This window comes from Arctopsyche grandis, chromosome 5 (assembly GCF_051622035.1).
Source record: "Arctopsyche grandis isolate Sample6627 chromosome 5, ASM5162203v2, whole genome shotgun sequence".
In the NCBI taxonomy this organism is placed as follows: domain Eukaryota; kingdom Metazoa; phylum Arthropoda; class Insecta; order Trichoptera; family Hydropsychidae; genus Arctopsyche; species Arctopsyche grandis.
Window position 1 is genome coordinate 32,373,512 of NC_135359.1, and position 21,494 is coordinate 32,395,005.

At 32.6% G+C, this 21,494-nt stretch overlaps 1 protein-coding gene across 1 annotated transcript in view; it reads left to right on the forward strand.

The window, feature by feature from the left end:
• The first annotated feature begins 287 nt into the window (after positions 1–287).
• The window catches only part of tyn (trynity), a 79,809-nt gene continuing 58,602 nt past the window's right edge, over positions 288–21,494 (forward strand). The window contains exon 1 of the mRNA XM_077431132.1: positions 288–529. The gene's annotated coding sequence lies outside the window, so the exon portion shown is untranslated. The remainder of the gene's footprint in view (positions 530–21,494) is intronic.

The following is a 21,494-nucleotide window of genomic DNA, read 5'->3' on the forward strand; positions in this document are numbered from 1 at the left end:
CAGCGCATTCCTACATTTTACGATATTCTTATTACATTTCAGCTCCACTTAACTACCTATGTACATAAGTTATGGGTGTCATTAAGTTGGTACAAGATTGCTCAAACCTGAACCGTTTTCAAAAATTCAAAAAGGCAAATTCAGCACAAATCAACGGCCTTGCACACGGTGCAATGGTTGATCTCTGCAATGGTGCGGCGTCGAGTTCACAGATGCTCTGCTCACAGAGAATTCCGTTATCCGCTCGCGAGGTGGGAAGGGGGAGCTTTATATCGCGATGCGTCGCCATTCGAGCTCCCACTCAGCCGGAAGCCGCGCGCGACGCGACTACTTTCATCCATCCATCTCTACTTTCGTCCACTCTCGTCCGCTTCCATCCACTTCCGGTTCGTCGGCGTCAACGCGACCCTCTCGCAAGTCAGTTTCCGGGCTCCGATTGACTTTCCGCGTGCGCTTTTCGCGAGTGATTCCGACGAAAGCTCCACCCCCACGGAGAACGAGACTCTTTTCGTCGTTTGCTGACCCACAGGTAAACACAACTGGCTGAAATTCTGCGATTTATTACACACATAATAGTCGGAAACAGACGAAATTTTTGACTGAAATTTTGCTTAATTACATACAGACATGTTTGGTTGGATTCTACATAGTTTGAATTTACACTTGGGTGATTTTGTAATCTAAATATGTACACCTCTTTCTTGCCTGTTCGATGGTTTTGAATTAAAATATGTTTAACGGTTCGGTAATGAGTTGAATGTATTTTTATAACACACCCACAGACATCTTTGTTTGGTTGAGTCAATTGGGTATCTAATCTAATATATAATTTCGGAAGAGACTTTGTATGTATGTAACTATTGTTGGTTCGTAGAATCCGTGACGTTCAATTTACATAATAAAAAACAAATGAATATTCAAATAAAATTTTTACTATTAGATTTGCCATGTTTAAGCGGTTTATATTACAAATACCGAGCGAAGCCGAGTAAAACAACTAGTCTAATATATAATTTCGAAAGACACTTTGTATGTATGTAACTATTGTTGGTTCGTCGAATCCTTGACGTTCAATTTAATGAAAAAACTAAAAAAATATTCAAATAAATTTAAATGAAATAAAACTATTCAAATGAATTAAATAAAATGTTTACTATTATATTAGCCATGTTTAAGCGGCTTATAATTACAAATACCGAGCGAAGCCGGGTAAAACAACTAGTCTAATATATTGTAATTCCGAAAGAAACTTTGTAAGGTTTAATGTATGTAACTATGTCAGGTTTGGGTGGTAGAATCCGTGACGTTATATTTAATAAAAAAAGCAAATAAATATACTCAAATAAATTTTAATAAAATAAAACTATTCAGCTAAATTTAATAAAATTCAATAAACTATTAGATTAGCCATGTATAAGCGGTTTATATTACAAAGTAAAGTTTTGCCGAGTGAAACTGGGTAAAACCACTAGTGTTTTATACCTATGTATACATATACATATAAACTAGTGATGCTGCCCGGCTTCGCTCGGTAAATGGAAATGAAATAAAAACCATGAAAAAATGTTTATTTGTTTTTTTATTAAATTTATTTGAATCGAATTTTTTTTTTATATTATATAACGACCGATCAATCACAAACGTATTTGACCAATCCAGCCAATCAGAAACGACTTTGTCGACAGCCAATTAGAAACGAATTACAGACACCGTTTCGGTTTTATATGTAAGATTAAACTTCCTAAAAGTACTAAACCGATGACTCGTGTAAAAAACAAATAATTTTAAATATGTAATTCAGTACGATTTTTTTAAAATGAAAAATTCTTTATTAAAATTTGTTACATTCTATATATTTAATTTGTTAAAAAAATATATAAGGCAAAAAAATAATCCCTTACTACATACATATATAAATTTTGCTCCCTTATCATGGATAATAACCAGAAATCGGCGGACAAGTTGCTTTTGCCCACAAAAATGGTTCATTATTGTCAACTACTTTTGTCCTACAAAGTAAGAGAGCAAAAAAAAGTTGACAATAGTGAACCATTTTTGCGGGCAAAAGCAACTTGTTCGTCGATTTCTTATAATAACTATGTCCCGTGGGCATAGGCAAGTAAGGCGACGCCCTAGGGCGGCACATTTTGAAGGGCGGCAAACCAAATAAAGAATAATATCAAAAATAATTGTAATTGTGGATTGAAATTATAATCTTGCGTTCATATTTTAATTTAAATAGCTTATAGACGGACAATATTCAACTGATCTACATAAATGAATGTATTCTAATTATTTTCATTAAAATATATAATATATATTTAATATAAAATATCTATCTTAAATAGTATAATTATGATTTTTTGTGTATTATTAGAAGAGGCATATCTATAGTCTAGGAATGTCACTGATTTTTCCTTTCTAAAGTAATTGACAAATCAATTGATTTTAAATGTTCATATTTATTACAACAATCTTCTTCGTATACACATAGTTGAAGAGCATATAAAATATAATTTACCTTTTTACAAGGTATGCTAGCATATAAATATAATTGCCTTTTTACAAGGTATGCTAGGCTTTGACTCACTACATATCTTCGAGAAGAATTATAGCCATTTCCAAATATTTCTTTGCAGTATGAAAGGGAAGAATCAACAACCCTTCGATTTTATTGGAATTTTAATTTTCGGCGCCTGAATGCGGTAGAGCTTTGCGTCATCATTTACTTTTCCAACCTATCCCTGCGAAAACGTCTGCTTTCAATAACTCGTCTCTTGTAAAGGCTATATGTACGGTTCCTTAATGTGATTGATGAGCATTTGCACCTTTTCAATTGTCACGTTGATGAGCTGGTTAGTTTCTTGAGATTCAACACGATTGAATGATTGGAATTTTTATTGATTTTATTTTGCTATTTTCTTTCTTTTGTTTTGTAATACTTTGGAGCAACCTGTCAGGTCACACTGGTCATTTTATTGTTATTATTATTATAAAATAATAAATTAAATTAAAATAAATTATAAAATAATCAGTTGAATATTCAAAATCATCCGTAATCTGAAACAATATAAAATTTCAAACTCAGTACACAATTTCTTTGGTTGTCATTGGGTAACAGTCTAGTATTATAACACGAGGTTTAGTATCCACAAAATTACCATTATATCATATAATCTTTATAGGAGGATTACACGCGCCTCATTTAACGAGCGATCAACGCACTTTAACCGCAAAACAACACGATAAAAGTTGCACAATCGAAGGGCGCTCACTCGCCGACCGCTGAAAATCTCCGAAACGATCTCGATCTCGACCGTTTCGTGTTATTATAATATTATTCCTCAACAAATTCGAGAAAATTTCGAATCAAATTATTCTCGTGGATGCGTTCGTCTCTCTTTTATCATTTTTTTATTATTTTATTTTCCTCTCCCATACGGCGTTACGTGCATACACACACGAGCTTTTAGCATTAAGTATAGTAATCAAGCGATGCTCGTACGCTTCCAGCATGCACGCCCACAAAAGTAATTATTGCATTAGGTAATTGAGTGTCTATAAAAATTATTATTAAAGCTGGTACATTGTATCTGTGCGTTTCGATATTTTTAGATTCGATCGCACAAAATCGATTCTCAACGGTGGATTTCGTGAGTCGCATCAATCGACAGGCATTTTACATATGTTTACATTGGATTTATTCAATCTTACATATGTATATTTGGTTGAATAAATTATTTATAAGCGTATCGAGATACGTAATACATACAAGTCTATATGACTGTTGATCTGATTTTGATTTTTCAATGCTTTTTATTATTACTAAATAATGTTCACAATACATCTTATATCTATTTCAATAGCTACTGATCTACTGATCATTTTCTATATTAAAATTTTAATTTAATTTTGTTAGTAATCATAGTATTATATTATATTATTCTAATGTTAATGTACAGCATAATAGGACAAAGAGATCAAAAACTTACAATTCTTATAAATGCTCATAATCATTGAAGTATAATGTATAGAATAGTCATTCCTAACAAAAGTATCGCTTAAAAGCGAGCCATCGAAGAGAGAGACGGAAAGTCAGAAGAGAGACAAAAGAGTGAGGAAAAAAAATTCGTGGAAGTGATCGTCCCTTATCGTCCCTTGACGTTCAGGGACGCACGGGCACATACAGATTTTGTCGAACTAATACTACCACACAATTTCACTAGTAGAGCCTATTTCAAAGAGATCCTACTGCTACAGAGTTTAACAATCAACTGAGCAAAACAGCCGAAATATCCGTTTGCACGGAGTTTTTGTAGCAACATTTTTGGAAGCTAAGAGCGCTTCTACCCATTCTACTTCAATGCTCATAATACATCTAATACATAACATTAATTAAAGACTCTCTAAAGTCGATGACCTAAAGCAGATTGTGTTTAGGTAATCTGTGTGTTGTTGATCTACATACTTATTAGAATTGTATAAAGATGCTAAGGCCAACTAAAATGTTTTGTCAAATCAAATATTCGTTGATTAATAAGAATTGAAATCTAGAGTTTGTGTATTGCCAAAGAAATTGAAATGAGTTATAAATAGATTGGTTATATTATATTAAATTGGATGCTTTTAATAATATAACGGTTCACATTTGGGTGATGATTCAAGTTTTTGAAATCTGTGATACATTCAAGCATTTGCTTGAAATTATGATATAATGATATGACGAATTGCATACGTTCTTTGATCAATAGGAATTGAAATCTAGAGTTTTTTGTATTGCCAAAGCAATTTAAATGAGTTATAAATAGATTGGTTGTATTAAATTGTATGCTTTTTATAATATAACGGTTCACCTTTGGGTAATAATTCAAATGCTTGAAAACTGTGATAGATTCAAGCATTTGCTTGAAATTATGATATAATGATATGACGAATCGCATGCGTTCGTTGATTTATAGGAATTGAAATCTATAGTTTGTGTATTGCCAGAGTAATTTAAATTAGTTATAAATACATAGATTGATTATATTAAATAGGATGCGTTTAATAATATAACGGTTCACATTTCAAGGGTTTGAAAACTGTGATATATTCAAGCATGAAATTAAAATACAATTGTGGTGAGCATTTTGAAATAAAAACATACTTAATGTAACAGTTGGAAAATATTCCGAGTGAAAATGATTCTTTTTGACTTTTGTTCTGGATCATAAAATACAAAAACTTCGTAATAAAATATCAATATTTTTCAATTTAGTAAAAAAAAATTCATACGAAAAGTTTGTCTCGCTCGTTAATTTTCTGCTAAATAGGCATTGCAATTTACCTTTAATATCCCCAAGGTTGCGAATTCTTCAAAGAAGTCTTAATAAATCATTCAGTTCAAATGGATTTAATATTTTTACTGGATTTTGATTTCTCAATCGTCCATAAAATAAAACCCATCCACCTTAATTGATTCAATGTTGATTGATTGTGGTTGATTATATTATTAGAAGAGTGTAATTCAAATAGTTTATTTCTATTTTGTTACAAGATGAATTGAAACTTCTATTACCGTTAAACAAACGTTACATACTTACTTGCCAGTGTCAATTACGAATCGTATTATTGTATGTGTTTATTTATCCATTTTTTTTTTGGCAACGCCATTTTTCGGCAATTTGTCGTAACGATGCATTAGGTTTAATTTTGCCGTTGTTATTATTAGGTAGGTATTTTTGGTACATATTGAGCAATCAAAAATAATGATCATTACTCGTTTCCACTGAGGATTGATGTAATGTTTCAAATGTTTTATTTGAATTACGTCAATTTTCTCCCAAAGTGTATTAATCTACGTATGCATGTATATACATTCAGTTTTAATTTTTGACTCCCATATTTTTTCGTTTGGTTTTGTGGTCTCTAAGTTATGCATTTATATAAAAAAAATCGTGTAATATGAATTATTTCTGTAATAAAATGATTAAATGACAGCTTTGGTTCGTTTATTAGTATCTCATTTATTTTTATCGAACATTTAAAGCCAAAAAAACACAGAAGTTCTTACAAAGATTTCAGCGCGTTTATTTGACCTTGAATGCTCATTTTTTTATATCAACTTAATCTTGAATATTAGCTCAATGAGAAATTCTTTAAGATTTTACTCTCCAGCTATTGTTTTCTCAAAACTAATACTTTCATATTCAATAAATAATCAAAAAAAGTAAAAATATACTGTGGTTTAGATCTTTAATGCAGAACTACTTCCACTAAAACTTACGAATTAAATTGACACTTCGCCAAAGTGCTCGCCATAGTATCGATTTGACCCGGAATTATCCCACTTCTGACACCAATTCTGGCCGACGTTTGACCTTGAACGTGCATGCAATTATTCGCCTTGGATAAGAATCTCCTGAATTCGCATATAATTTGCAAATTTCACACTGAACGTTGTATAATGCATAATGAGGCGAGCGCTCGAGCAAACTGCTGATCGAGAGAATTTCCGCTTTCGGTAAACCGTTTAATTTTATTGTAACGCGCGAAATTATTTAACGGTCGAATGCGAATATATGTATACGTGTATTAAAGATTGCATTGTTATTGAATGAATTATGATGATGCAACAATGGGACGGCCGTGTGCGAAAAGTGTTCGGTCGGTTGTTTCCATGGGAAAAAGCAATTGAAGCGCAACCGGAGGAAATGTTAAGCTGCGTTTTTAACCGTTTTGCCGGTCGTTCGTGGTAATTGCGATCGCACTGCTCGATGTCTTCTATTTCATCTTCAGCTTCTTGGACGTGACCCCCCTGGCTGATGGTGTACGTGTCCATTTCGAAATCATCGGTGTTGATAATCGAGATGATCGGAAAAGTTTAATCGCTTTAATTTCTTCACCTTCTATATAGTCCAAGATATACTCGATCTTCTTATTTTTATAGATCTTTTTCTACATAGTGAAGGTCTGAAATCATATTATTCAGTTTCACTTTTGAGGATGCTGCCCAGTCTAGTTTTTTTGTGAGACGATTGGCCAAGTTTTTCTTTGGAACATTAGAACATTGGATTTCCACTACATTTTTTTTCTCGAAGTGCTATCTTTAAAGAAGTTCTGAGCTCATCTGGATTGTACTCATTTTTGTCAGATCAATCTTCTGTTTGACATGAGTTGCATTCTTTCAGAGGATGAATTCTTTAGATTTTGCTTCTGATATCAAACTATACTTGAGCATATGCAAATGAAATTAGTTACCTTCTTATTTTTTTCATATTACCATTTTCTAATGAAGGTTTACTATAAATATCAGCCAGATATACTTTGAAGATTGCACCCAATATATATGTATATTTCTGGATGGTAATTCTTTTGACTTACATAACTTCTTAAAATGAGTTGGTTTTCTTCCACAAAAGGGTTAAATATGTACATATATGTTTCTATACTTGTAAATAGGATTTTATAGCCTACAGTTTTTTTTTTATCTCAAAACATCTTAATTTGTCAACTTATGAAATGCTTTCTGTAATATTAATATCTTGGTTAACATTTTAAGTGAAACCAATGTAATTTTCTATGAAATTTTATAAATAAAAGATGGACCATTTCAAGCTGCGGTGCATTAAGCCATATTTTTCCCAACAAAGTAAATTGTTTTCACCGATTCAGCAGATCGAATTCGTAATGCGGCCGAACGACCGTGACGTTGGAGAACTTGAAAGAATTTTCATTGAACGTGTGCTAGTCGTTTAATGCGCACGATGAATTGCCACATTATCCGTGCCAAATTTGGCACTTAGGTATAATAAATACACACGTGTAAGTACATTGAAACTGTGTCGCGTGTGATTAGTTCACTAACGGGCCTTTCTTTGACATAATTCGGGTTCCGCTTGTTACCGCTCGTTTGTGTCTCTCGTGCGTAAAAATCATCCGCTGGAGCTTTTCCGAGTTTTTCCGGCGAATTTCCACCGAACCGTTAAATTAAGGGCGATCAAAAATAAACAACAGCCTACTAGAAATCAATAAAGATCCCCGACCGGTCACGATTTGTGATTTCGCGGCGAAAAAATGGACGAGCGTGCGAACTGTTTTGTCGTTTGTAAAACTGACCGCAAACGTAATATGAAATGTTGTTTATTTTATAAAATGACGTGTTTTTTTCCACACACATTTCTCGCTCTGAATGAAAATTGTTACGTATTTTTTTGCACATTGTTATGATTGAATTTAACGACTCGAAACGTTTTCCAATTGTTGCACACTTTTTCATTTGAAAGTTATGCTAGGGCTACCATATCCTGGTCATCGGAAAAGAGAACATCAAAAAATGAAAAACCAGATGTTTTGTAATTAAATTTTATCGATTCGGCCGAAACTTCACATCTATGTAAATGTTTCACATTTAAGAAATACAGAATTTGTCAAAAAAAGTGCATTGAAATCAAGATCAAATACTTATCTGTTAAGAAAAATCTTATATAAAACTTACTATGCAAACTGCATTGAAAATAATATATATATATTTTTATTTTTATTTTACATACATATATACAAATATACCAGGAAGGCTTAACAGGTAAACCCCAAATGCGCCTTCCTGGTCCACATAATTACTACATAGATACATGTAAATCTAAATATCTGACATCTATGGTCAGTATACATATATTACAAACAACGTATTAATACGATAAATAACGATGAATAACTTTCATGTAACAATACGAATTTTATATTCGATAAACAACCACAGAGACATCTATGGTGAGCAAAATGGCGAAACCTAAGATATAACAATAACTAAAGGTTCGCAACAGAAAATTGGGAAGGAAACGCCAATTTTACAGGAATCGTTTCAATGAAAATCAGAAAAATTGGCAAATTCTGATAAGAAACGATCGACCTAGACAAATCAAGGTTTGGCCAACAACGAGACTTAGCGGGGAATCGAACTCGTAACATCAAGTACGAAATGATTCAACATTCACCACTAGACCACGCTGCTGGTTAACATTCAATCTAAGATTCTTAAAAGGCAAACAATAAACGGGTAATCAACATATTCCAACATTTAAGCACATATAAGTGGTAATCTTCATGTTATCAAAATTGATTATTTGGTGGCAGTTTACTCCGAAATTCAATCCCAAAACTTCATACCAATTCCTTTATATCCAAAGTGTGGTATATATTTACATAAAACTGATAGGCCTGATAGTTTATTTATTACTATCAACAAAATGCCCTCATTAAATATGCAATAAGTAATACCTCAGACTTTTTACACATTTCAAAAAATCCGACCGGACCAAACTTCTGAAAGAAGAGGACATATCAGGAGAAAAGAGAGGACTTATGGAAGCCCTAGTTTTATATATGTAGGTATCCGGTATTACATATGTACATATATAAAATTTCCATTCAAATAGTGAATGTATTAGGGTTAAGCGTATGCAAGTGTTGTATAGGGGTTTCGTTCTAAACGGTACTTACTATTCGACTCGACAGAATTATCTATTTATTGTGTATTAATATTGTGCGTTATTGATGACAATTCGAGGGGTATACATAACAAGTAAATTGCGGACGTAAAATTGAAATCGATTATCATTAACGTCAGCGGTGCAGGATTTCTTCGCAGAATTATCATTGGCTCGAGAGTAATATTTTATTCACCGGCTTAGACCGGAATGCGTCTCTAACAACTGCATCGTGACCAGGCGGCCGATTTTATGCACTCGTATATTTGCAATGGCAATAAATCACTTCGAAAATGTTCCTCCGCTGTCTCTCGGCAATGATTATGGGTTCAAAATCCTCAAGCGAAGGGCTAAAATAAAAGTTTGTGTTGAAAATAGAGGTGAAAAAGGTCGTTAGATTGATTAAAATGCCGGCAGCTATACAGTCGTTTTAATGCTTTTTATTGTTAATAAATTATGCTCACAATACATCTCAAGTCTATTGCTAAATAGCTGCTGATCCAGAAATTATTATCTATTTAACACATTATTTTTCTTGTTAGTATATAGAGTATTATCTTACTTTCAAAAACTCATAAAGATTAAGAATTATTTAAACATGTATACACCCATTTATTAAACACTACATCTATGGTCAAAAGATTGATAGCCATAGAGGCATCTATGGAAATGTTTGCAGCATTTTCATAATCAGCAAAAAACTCGAATTATTGCGAAAGGATGATAATTTGTTGGAACCGTTTCAATGAAATCAGATAAATCGGTAAACTTTGATAGGATCGACCTTGGAATTACGTATCCAAGATCTGGCCAGCAGCATCCGGGATAAAACCTGTGACCACACAATTGAAAGCATCACATGCTAGCTATTGCTCTATTCTGCTGCTATTCTTATTATATATGTACATATATATTATTTTCAATCAAAGTCGATGCTCTAAAGCAAATTGTATTTAGGCAATCGTTATTGTAATCACTCAGACTCTTCACAAGTGTATTTGTATGAATATTAGTGATTCTATCTTAGAATCTTCAAGTTAGTTTGTTAGAAATATCTATGCCTCGGAATATAAAACGATCGTTTCCTCATGTACGGAAATAATTTGAATCGATTAAAGACCTGAATATACCGTTGTTGAAATGTGTGTCACAGAATCTTACGATCCTGATTAGATATAAAATTGTGTATGAAATAAAAATACGCCCTTTTAAAATTGAGATGTATAATAAGTTGTAATTTTCTGTATTTATTTCACATCCCTAAAGGAAACACAAATGTATTGTATTTTAAAATTTGAAATTCAAATTTGATTCGATTTAAATGCTCTATAATATTATGAACCTTAAAATACGCGTCTCCAATCGTCTTGTAAATTTATAAAATGAATTTTAGACTATGATTCTTTCGCTACGAGATGTACACCGATTGGAAAAATATAAATAAATCAAGACCACTCTATTTTATCTACATACAATATATATAATTATATTTTGGCACTTGAAAAAAATAATAAGAAATTCATATGATGTTTTGATGTGAAGCTACAAAGTAAGCTAGAAGTTCTTAACATTAACAAAGTTTCTTGATCGATACACTATTTACTTTAGCAGTAAGCTTGCGTACTGCTAAAGTAAATGAAATGAAGCATCATTTTTTACATCAAATTTATGAAATTGCTCAAATCATGAAAATGGTATTGTTTATGAATGCTTTGTGCCAAAAATATCTGCTGATTTTATATGTAATGTAATATGCAGGCTTTACTTATTTCTTAAATTAAGAAAGTAGATTTTTTTCGGAACTAAACTCAATGAAATATCACTATATATTTAGATATAGTGATATTTCATTAGCCAGCAGCATGACTCAATGATTGCGTTGATACTAAGCACCGAGAGGTGTCCGGGTTCGATCATGTGAGCTGACTTCGATTGAAAAGAATTCCTTCCGAGTATAATCTTTAATGCTGCTGGTCAGACTTGGATATTTGTGACTCCAAGTCAATCGTTTCCTATCAGAGTTTGCCAATTTATCCGATTTCATTGTCGAAGTGGTTCCTCCATAAAAACCATCCAACCCACAATGTCACCACTATTTGAATATGATTTAAAAAATATATTATCTAAACATAGATGTCTCGCTTATTTTCTTATATATAGTATTTGTATTATGCTTATATAGGGTCACAGTGACGCGTTAGAGTAATCTATAATATCATTGTGGATAATAAGTAAATAAATAAATAAACAATATATGTATATTAACCAAAATGATGTTCATTTCAAATTACGCTACCAAAAAAAGTGTGATAAAATAATATGGGACATGAATTATGAACGAACAAATGAATTATGTATAATTTAAATAAAAAAATAATATTCGATATTCATTTGTTTCTATAAGAATAATATCAATACAGAAACAAAGCAACAAGGCTTATACCGTCCATGAACTGAGCATTTTTTTCTTATACTTCATAAAACGAGCAATTCTACAAATTGGATGCAACACGTCCATCCTTTCGAGCTGTCGCCATCTTGTGACGGTTCATATTTCATCTCGAAACGAACAAAAAGTAAGAGTACCCGATTTCTAAACTCTAAAATAGTACACACAACACTCTCCAAAGCGAGTACACTGTAGTTTAACGGTAACAAAGTCGCACAATGGGTATTATACATATGTAACATATGTATGTATGTATGTAAGTAGCAAGCGTGTCATCGCACGCGTGGCGTTGCGTCACTGCGTGTTAACGTACGGCAATATTGTACAGTGTCGGTCATGGTCGGGGTCACGGGACCCCCGGTCGACCGCGACCCACATCCACGCATTTCGTCTCGCCGGATTATCCTGTCAGACATGTCGGACCGGCTACCGCTTCCGGGCTGTCACTGTCCAGTCACGCGTCATTTTACGACAATTACACGTTGAATCGGCTATTTCTGACAGCGTATTACATACATAAGAGCGGGTGACATGTCCGTGATTTTGTACGAATTTTTGTCGCTTTGTTCGCATTCAATCGACGTGTTTGAATGACGTCACTTTTTTGACGTAGAGCTGAGTCAAAAATTTTATTTTATTTTATTTTACATACATATATTTCAAGTAAAAATAAATTTTCACCAATTCGAGCAGTGAAAATGTAAACAATGAATTTATAACGTTTAACTCTATAAATTTAGCCCTAACAACCCAATTTTAATTAATTAATACGGCCAACCCTTACTTAACCTAACCCTTAAATAATATCAACCCTAAAAATCTAATCTAAAATGAATAAAACGAGCCCTGAAAATGTAACTTTTTATTATTTCATTGAAACGTCAGTGAAAATATATTTTCACTGTGACATATACACCAGGAAGGCTTAACAGGAAGACCCCAATGCGCCTTCCTAGACGATTAATTACAAACAATGCAGGATTTTTATTAAATAAATCACTGTATTTCGAGGGGCTGAAGAACACGAAAATAACAATTAATTAATTAATTAAATAGTCAATTGAGATATTTATGGATTTTAGATTCTACATAAGATTTTTGACAGCTGGTAGGATGATTTTTTTTTTCCAATTTGGAGGAACCGTTTCAACAATGATCAGATCAAATTGGCAAACTCTGATAAGAAACGGTCGACTTGTAGTCACAAATATCCAAGTCTAACCAGCAGTATTAAAGATTAGCCTGGGATCGAACTCAATAATCTCTTGGTGCTAAACATAAACGCAACCACTGAGCCATACTGCCGGCTTACATACTTATATAATGCTTTGAACAAAGCGGACACGGGTTCAAATCTCACTGGTTTCTGCTCTCCAGAGTTCAGGTCGATCGTTTCCTATCAGAGTTCAACAATTTATATGATTTTCAACTCTGATCGACTTGGAGTCACAAATATCCAAGTCTAACCAGCAGTATAGCGGGATCGAACCCAATAATCACTCGGTGCTAAACATACACGCTACCACTGAGCCATACTGTTGGCTGTATGTATGTATGAATAGTAACCAGGTGCACAAATTCGTGCACTTGATAAGAATGTCGGTGTAACGTCTGTACGAGAAAATCACATTTTATATATATGTACATATAAATTGATGAAAAATTCGTCATCAATTCAATGTAATGTTTTTCCTGTTTATTAAATGTGTGAAAATTTTTAAAAATTCCGATCGTAAATATTCGTGCTCATTAACATGCTCCATTAGTTAGACACACATTACGACCCACTTATATTGAAATGCACCTTTCATTATTGCCGTAAAGTGAATAACTTCACGACTTTTATTGCGATTGGAAATTATACAAGTTGACCGCAAGCTGTAACACCTTCACCGTCGCGTGTGGTTTTGCAATAATATAAAATAACTTACCCATCCAATATATGTATTCTAATACGTATATAAATTGCATTAGAAAATCAGCCAACCATTAGAAAGGATATTTCATTAGTCGATTCACTCGTATGAAATATTACTCGTAAAGGGGATGTTATGCGTCTGCGGACAGGCTCCCTTTAAGATCTCGGGCGAATAAAGACAAATTTTTGATTTTTTTTCTGAATTCTTTTGTCAAATCAAACAGTTTGTTTAACTAGCGTTATTTTGGATATTTTTAACAGAAAAATTAAACTAATACCCATACAAAAAATATGAAAATATTATTATAATAATTATAAAATGACCATGAATACAAATATGACGGCTGATTTGATTGTGTAGTCAATAATAGATTACCTATATGTTGGTCTTTGATAAACCGTTACGGCAGACATTTATTTACCGATTTGAATTTAAATCCTTTTCGCCCGTTGAAATGGTACGAGAAACCGCTACGTCAAATAGACTATTAATCAGCACACCTTAACAATCTCGTTCTCATTTTAAACAAACAATCTCGATGTGCAGGCGAAGAATGGAACTGCGTTGAAGACAATCTGGGAAATCGTGCACTTTTCAATTGGAAATGGGCCCAAACAGTACGAAACACGATTTTCACGCATCGATTTATCAATCATTTTGCGAAAAATAGGATGTGAATCGATTTTCATCACAATCGGCTCGATCGAATCGGCGATAAAAATGATCGATACATTCACGTTATTACCGTTACCTGTGAAATTTGTGATGTCAGATGAAAAAATACTACGCAGTGTCAAAAAATATGACTCGTCATCCTAAGGTCAGAGACAATGGACCCCGCAATTATGAACGTCACAGTATTACCGTTTATTATTCTTATATATATATTTTTTTTTGTGGAATTAATTTGCAACGGTTTTAAAATTTTTTCCCAATGCCTTCATCTATGTGTGTATTCGCATATGAGTGGTTTTATTGAGTGAGATAATTAACACATTGACATGAATTGTAGGTGTATATGTATAATAAATAACATTGTGAGACTACCGTTGAAGTTAAACAACGCATCGTAAAACATTATCGCCGAAGCCCGTATGTTTATTTTGTGTTCTTGCAAAGCGAATTGTGAATATTTAACACGATGCAATTAGACATGTGGGAAGTTGCGGAAGTTGACGTCGTAAACTCTTCCATTTTAGTACATTGTGTTTGAATTGTAGTATTATATTATACTATACATATTTATTTAAGGTCGAAGGGGAGGTTATCAGTAGTCACCGGAGCCTGAGGGGGCCGTGTATTGTTCAAAGGTTGTAAATGCATTGTTAAAGGTTTGCCGAACAATGGATAGCACTGTGACTATCCTACCTCTAGTTATCAGTAGGCTGTCGAAAAACATGACCGAATTAGGGTATGCAAGTGCCCAAATTTTTATGTTCTTCGTAATAACTATGTGGTTTTCAAAGCTATACACCATATATTTCTTGTATTCCTGTAATGGACTACAAGGAATTTATTTTAATAGATTTTGTATGACTTAGAAAAGGGCTACATCGTAAAAAATACATTTATACATTTCTACGTTCCAAAGTATGATTTAAAGGCGGTAGCGATAAGTCATGTTTTTGACTGTTCACTTGAATATTCTTGTTGATCGATGAGTCAATGCGAGAGAAAGAGACAGCTATATTTTCGTAAGATATTGATTTCGTCGCTTTTGGCGCGTGGCTATTGAGTCATGCAGTCGCCTGTTGGCTTTACCTATGTGCGTCTGCGTGTTGATGCTTGTCGTTATTTTTTAATACAAAAATAGTCAAAAACATGGAATAGGACTATAAATTTTTTTATGTTGATGTATAAAATGATTAATAATATATTGTATATTGAAACCAATTGTATTGAGAAAAGCTGTATTTTGATTAAAAAATACTGGGGTTTTACTCGACCCCGGTTCGGGACACTCGTTCGACTTTATTCCGATTTGAATTGTGAATTATAAATGTTTTTAAAATATAATGTTGATAATAGAGTGGAAAAAACGTCTGACTGCTAATTTTAATTGCAAGATGCTTTATATATTTTGAATTAAAAACGATACAACGCTAAAGCACGGAATAAAGTAAGCTTAAATATAATATAACAACGTATAGGCGAATTTTCAAATCATATACTCAATAGGTTTTTGAAGAATTTTTTTACGTATGTATATGTAAATGAATCGTTGAATTTTTAATGTATTATATGTAAATATTTTTACGACGATTTATGAGACATGAAAAACGGGAAATTTGGATGATTTTTTTTCCATTTGTGATTCAATTAGCATTTTTTTAGCAAATGTAATAAATCGCATTAATCGAATATGCTACTTCACTTTTTCTCTACAGAAAAAATCTGTATGCCTATTTGAAGTAAGGAACGTTTTTTAAAAATAGAAAAACAGATGCTGCCTTGTTTGGTACTATTATTTTATATTTTTAAAAATATTTAATTTGTACTTTTTCTTTTTTGTAAATAACATTTATTTGTTTATTTATTTAAAATACTTCAGAGAGGCAGCTTAGAAAATTTAAAAGATTTAATAAAACATATATATGTATATACATTTGTAGAAAATTGAGTTAAGTGTAAAGAAAGAAAATGAAAATGTTAAAATGTAGATCGAAAAATAATGTTAATAATAACAATTAAAGAGAAATTAGCAAAAGTAATTAAATTAGAGGAAATAATCAAGCTTTAGAAGTTAGTTATTCATTAAAAACTTGTATAATTTTCGCTATTTACATGTATGGATCACCTGGAAGCTTTAAAACATACTTTTGGTAATCATATTACATACGTGTACCTAATATGTATAATACTGTAATTAAAATCTAAAAATTTGTTGTAATTTAAAAAAATATATTGTACAATGTATGTATGTACATACTTGCTTGTTTCAAAATATGTACAAAAATCATTCAACATTCCGTTTTTTTGGGGCTTTCGACCTCAGCCCGTTAACGACAGGGCCGCGTAAATGAAATAAAATCGGTCCATTCCTTCGACGGCAGGATCTTGTTAAAAATCTTCACACGAGTTTCAGATTAAATTGAGATACAAATTAAATCATCACGTTCGCGAAAAGTGCATTAAAAGTGCACCGGATGCCTGAAGTTTGCCGCACCGGAACGACGACTCCTCGAAGTCTGCAAAAGCTGTTAAACGTAACGGAATATCGTACAGAAGTGTGTATGTGTGTAATCTGGCTCTGCAAAATGGATTTACTCGGATACTTGGACACGGATGTGCAGAATTAAAAGATTAGCGATAGTCTATTTTTTTTTGCTATCGCGGATAAATAATTCGGTATTGTCTTTGCGGTGCGCGCATTGTTCGTGTTCAACAAACGAGAAAAATACCGTAATAAGAATTATTTGCGGGACGATTCACTTCTAATTTCCTGTTTTGCGGTCGTAAATCCGATTTCAAGTTCTGTCTCGTATGTGGAACATTTTGAGAAGCGTTTGAAATCGTTTGGTGTCACATAAGTACATACTATGTATGTATTCTAAAATGGCTAATATTCTACACGTTTCCGGTCGTTTCGGTCTATTTTATGATTGCTAGGTTAAATCAGAGCATGAATTGCCATAGTCGTGATTACGACATATATAGTTGGAGTTCTGCAAGATAGATCTAACCCATACGAGTAATATTTTGGTAACTGTACCTAATTTCAATGCAATATTATTAGAGATTGCATACAAAAAATGTTTGTGTTGATTGGATCATTTAGATATGTAGAATATGGTAGATGCATATTTAATGCGGGAAAAGGTTTAAGACAAGCGTAAATGCTCGGCGTCACTTGGGAGAGTAAAAGTCAAATTTTGAACGGACAATCATGAGGCAGTGTACTAAATTTGATATTTTTAAATTGTAAACTGTAGATTTGTATACAAGTCAAACAAAAAACATTAATTTATATACTTGAGTATGAGTAGCAAAATATTTTAGGTACAATTGTAAAATCAGGATGACGTGTTTTTTAAAGGATAGCCATTTCAAATTCGGGTATATTTGTAGAAGACTTCTTCATGATGATGATAATTGTAATTATTCAGCATGGATTTGGAATTGAAACGTCACGAATGGATTGATATATGTATATATATAGTTATAACAGCGTTTATAGTTTGAAAAATGATAATTATAAGGAGTTGTAGTGTCATGAATTGGTGAAAGATGGTTAAAATGGTACCCAAGAAGATGTAGAATAGAAGGCGAAGGTTTCATATTGCTTTAAGCTTTCATTTAACGATGGACAGTGAAATACTTTACACGATGATAATATAAATTCATTATTTATATATGTAAGTAATTCAAAACCGTTTTATTCAATGAATTCATTATATATTCGAATTGTAAATAGGTTTTTGAGCTCTTTTTCCTATCATGCTGTACATTAACATTAGAATAATATAATACTATGATTACTAACCAAATTAAATTAAAGTGTAAAATAGAAAATGATCAGTAGATCAGTAGCTATTAAAACAGATATAAGATGTATTGTGAACATAATTTCTTAATAATAAAAAGCATTTAAAAATCAAAAAAAATTATATATTCTAATATTTATATCTGTACTTGCATTATCTCATTGTATTTTACCTTTTACATGCAATGATCTGTAGTATAGATGTAATGGTGTGTAATATACGATTTGATTTGCTTTCTTGTTATTTATTTTAAATATAACGCGTTAATGATTATCATCATATGCTAAGAGTAAACAGTTAACAGTGACGCAATCATTACGATACACACTTGCATACATTTTAGGTCAATTTTATAACGGCTCGGTGGAGAGAGATTCGTCATAGTTATTTAAAACCGCACGAAGAAATTATTAAAACAACACACCAAAGAAGAGCAAAAAATAAAATACTAAACTACATAAATATAAATTCTAAATTCGTGCATTTACAATAACAGTTTACGCCGTTAAGCGACTTTAATAAATAGTGCATATGCCCGATTCGTTACACACTGTTATTCAATAAACTAAGCGATCGATTGCGTTGAGTAAACTTTGCCAAACTGATGTTTTTTTTTTTTTTTAATGAGTTGCGGTATATTTAAATTGATTGTCGTTAAGTCAACCGATGAACGGAAGGTCCGATGACGTTTTACCAGTTTGTTTTTTGTTGTGTTGAAAGTGTGACGCAACGCAGCATCATACATACACGCATTTCTCAATGCACCGGTACGAGGTCTTTGTGTGCCAGGACCGTTTTTGGGTTAAATCACAGTTAACTGAACCGTTTAATGCCAACACACATCAAAAAGTGTACGATTCCGACGACTTGTCGCGGTATTTCTGGTTTACCTGTTATTTTATCACGTTCGTGTAGTGCGATTTTATCTTTATATATCGATTCGACGTATAATTGACGTATGTGTGATAATTAATATGTATAATATGCATTTGTATATATGTATGTATTATTATGTGGTGTGTTCAGTTCGGCGATCGAACCAAAGTTGATACAATTTTTTGTGTTTTTCCGTATCTCATTTTATTCATTGCCTCATTTTTGAATAAGCTTTTGAACTTCTTTTGAGGCGATGGAAAATACAGTGTGTTGATTTGGTGGGCTTTTTTCTTCTTTTCATTGATTGTCATTAAGTGACAGTTCTCGATGGTTTTAAAATTGTATTATCTCTCAAATATGCAGTTTACAATTTATTATCCACATCTCTGGTAGTTTTACGTTGACTTCCATATATGTATATGTAGAAGACAGTGTAAAATGTGTTGTAAATGTATTGACTATCAAATTCGCATTGTTTGTATTTCATATACTTTTCACGAGTTTTGGGCGATAAATTTCTCCAGTAGCTCTTTGAACATTTTTCAAGTTATTTCAATAGCAGAAAAAAAACAATGATTTGTTCATTTTAATGCTACTTTATTTTATAGAATGGTCGGAAAATATATTAAAGAAAGACGGTGGTTAAATTAGCTTTTTGTTTGAAAAACCAATCATTTTATTTAATTTTTGCTGTCTTCCGTGTATTAGAATCTTTTGGGTCGTATTTATCATTAATTTCCGGCGTTTAATTGCTTTCTAAAAGGCTATGGAATACACCGAAAATAAGAAAGAGGCATTGACTGGTTTGGTATTGGAAAATATTTATGTCCGACAAGAATTACGAGTCAGGTTTAACAATGAATTTTGAGTACGTATTTATTTGGTTTCTAATAATTTATTTAAAAGCCTTTAAAAAAAAGTTAATGAAATTTTCGAATATGTTGAAATTTCATTTATTACTATTTATTTATTAATATAATAAGGAATTTTTTCACATAAATTTTATCTTAAAATATATCTCAAAGCATTGAAAACTGGATGTCCCACTGGTTGGTCTCTTGGGAACCAAAGCCCAGATAAATGCTACACACGTATCTATTGATTTTAAACTGTTAAAGCCCTGCAAATTATATCAATGGAAGTCAAAGGTCAAAGTCAAAGTCAATGTCGGCGTGTTGGACGATAGACCGTAACAGTTTGTGGGTCAGATGAAAAGTGGTGGGCGTCCAAGTGAATGTACCGCTAACCCTTTGGCGCCGGCAATCGCTAACGATAATCCGCACGCATGCTAGATATTTATACCTAATATTATTTTATTTATCCGTTTTCGAGTTTATCGGAGCTCGCTTTTGGCGTTAAATTGCCTCGGATAACGGTCCGTATTTATTTATTTATACCTACTTTTCTCCACAAGGTACATACGTGCGTGATCGTCAAAATTTTTACGACAATATTGTCGTTAATTGGCCTCGAGGACTCGTTATGATCCGTTACCTCGCTCTGAAAACCGATCAGATGCCGTTGATTGAGTTATTTGCATTTCGAGGCGACCGGAACGGGTCAATATTTATATGGCGAAAATGTGTACTTAATAACAGTAATCGAAATTATGTTTTTGACGATACTTTTCCATTAGATCAGTCGTTTTATTTGGTCTATGTGCATATTGGCGCGTGATGATATCTACATATCTGGGTACTTGTAATTTGTGTTTGTATATTTGTCCAGGTTTAATATGATGTGCCTCATTTCAAACCAGTTTCATGATTAATTCCCATGAAATGTTTTAAGTGCAAGCACTCTTCATATCTTTAAAATAAAATATTATGATTCAATTATTTGATATAGTAATCCAAATATGTACATACATTTGTGTATAATCCAAAGCAAAATGCATTTTAGACTAGATTTAGATTTAGATTGGACACTGATTAGTCAAATTTGTGAGCATTCCAATTTCAAAGATGCACCGGAAGATACTTATGTAATTGTAAATGGAAAATTCCTGAAACTATTATGTTTAAAATTCGCAGACACACGAAAATATACCCGTACGCGGAAAGAAAAATATATAGCAATTAGCGAAGGCGTAATTATCATGCAAGCTCACGTTTAACACGCTAATCACCTGTGGGTAAAATTTTGCCGGGGCTAACGTACGCCGAAAATTAATTTCAGCAAAAAAAAAAACCGCCACGCATATCTAAATAAATATATTATACGAAAAAACCGAGCGGCGTATTGTTGTGTGTATATAATTCATAATTTTACAGCGTTTGTTCGAGTACAATGCCCGTCG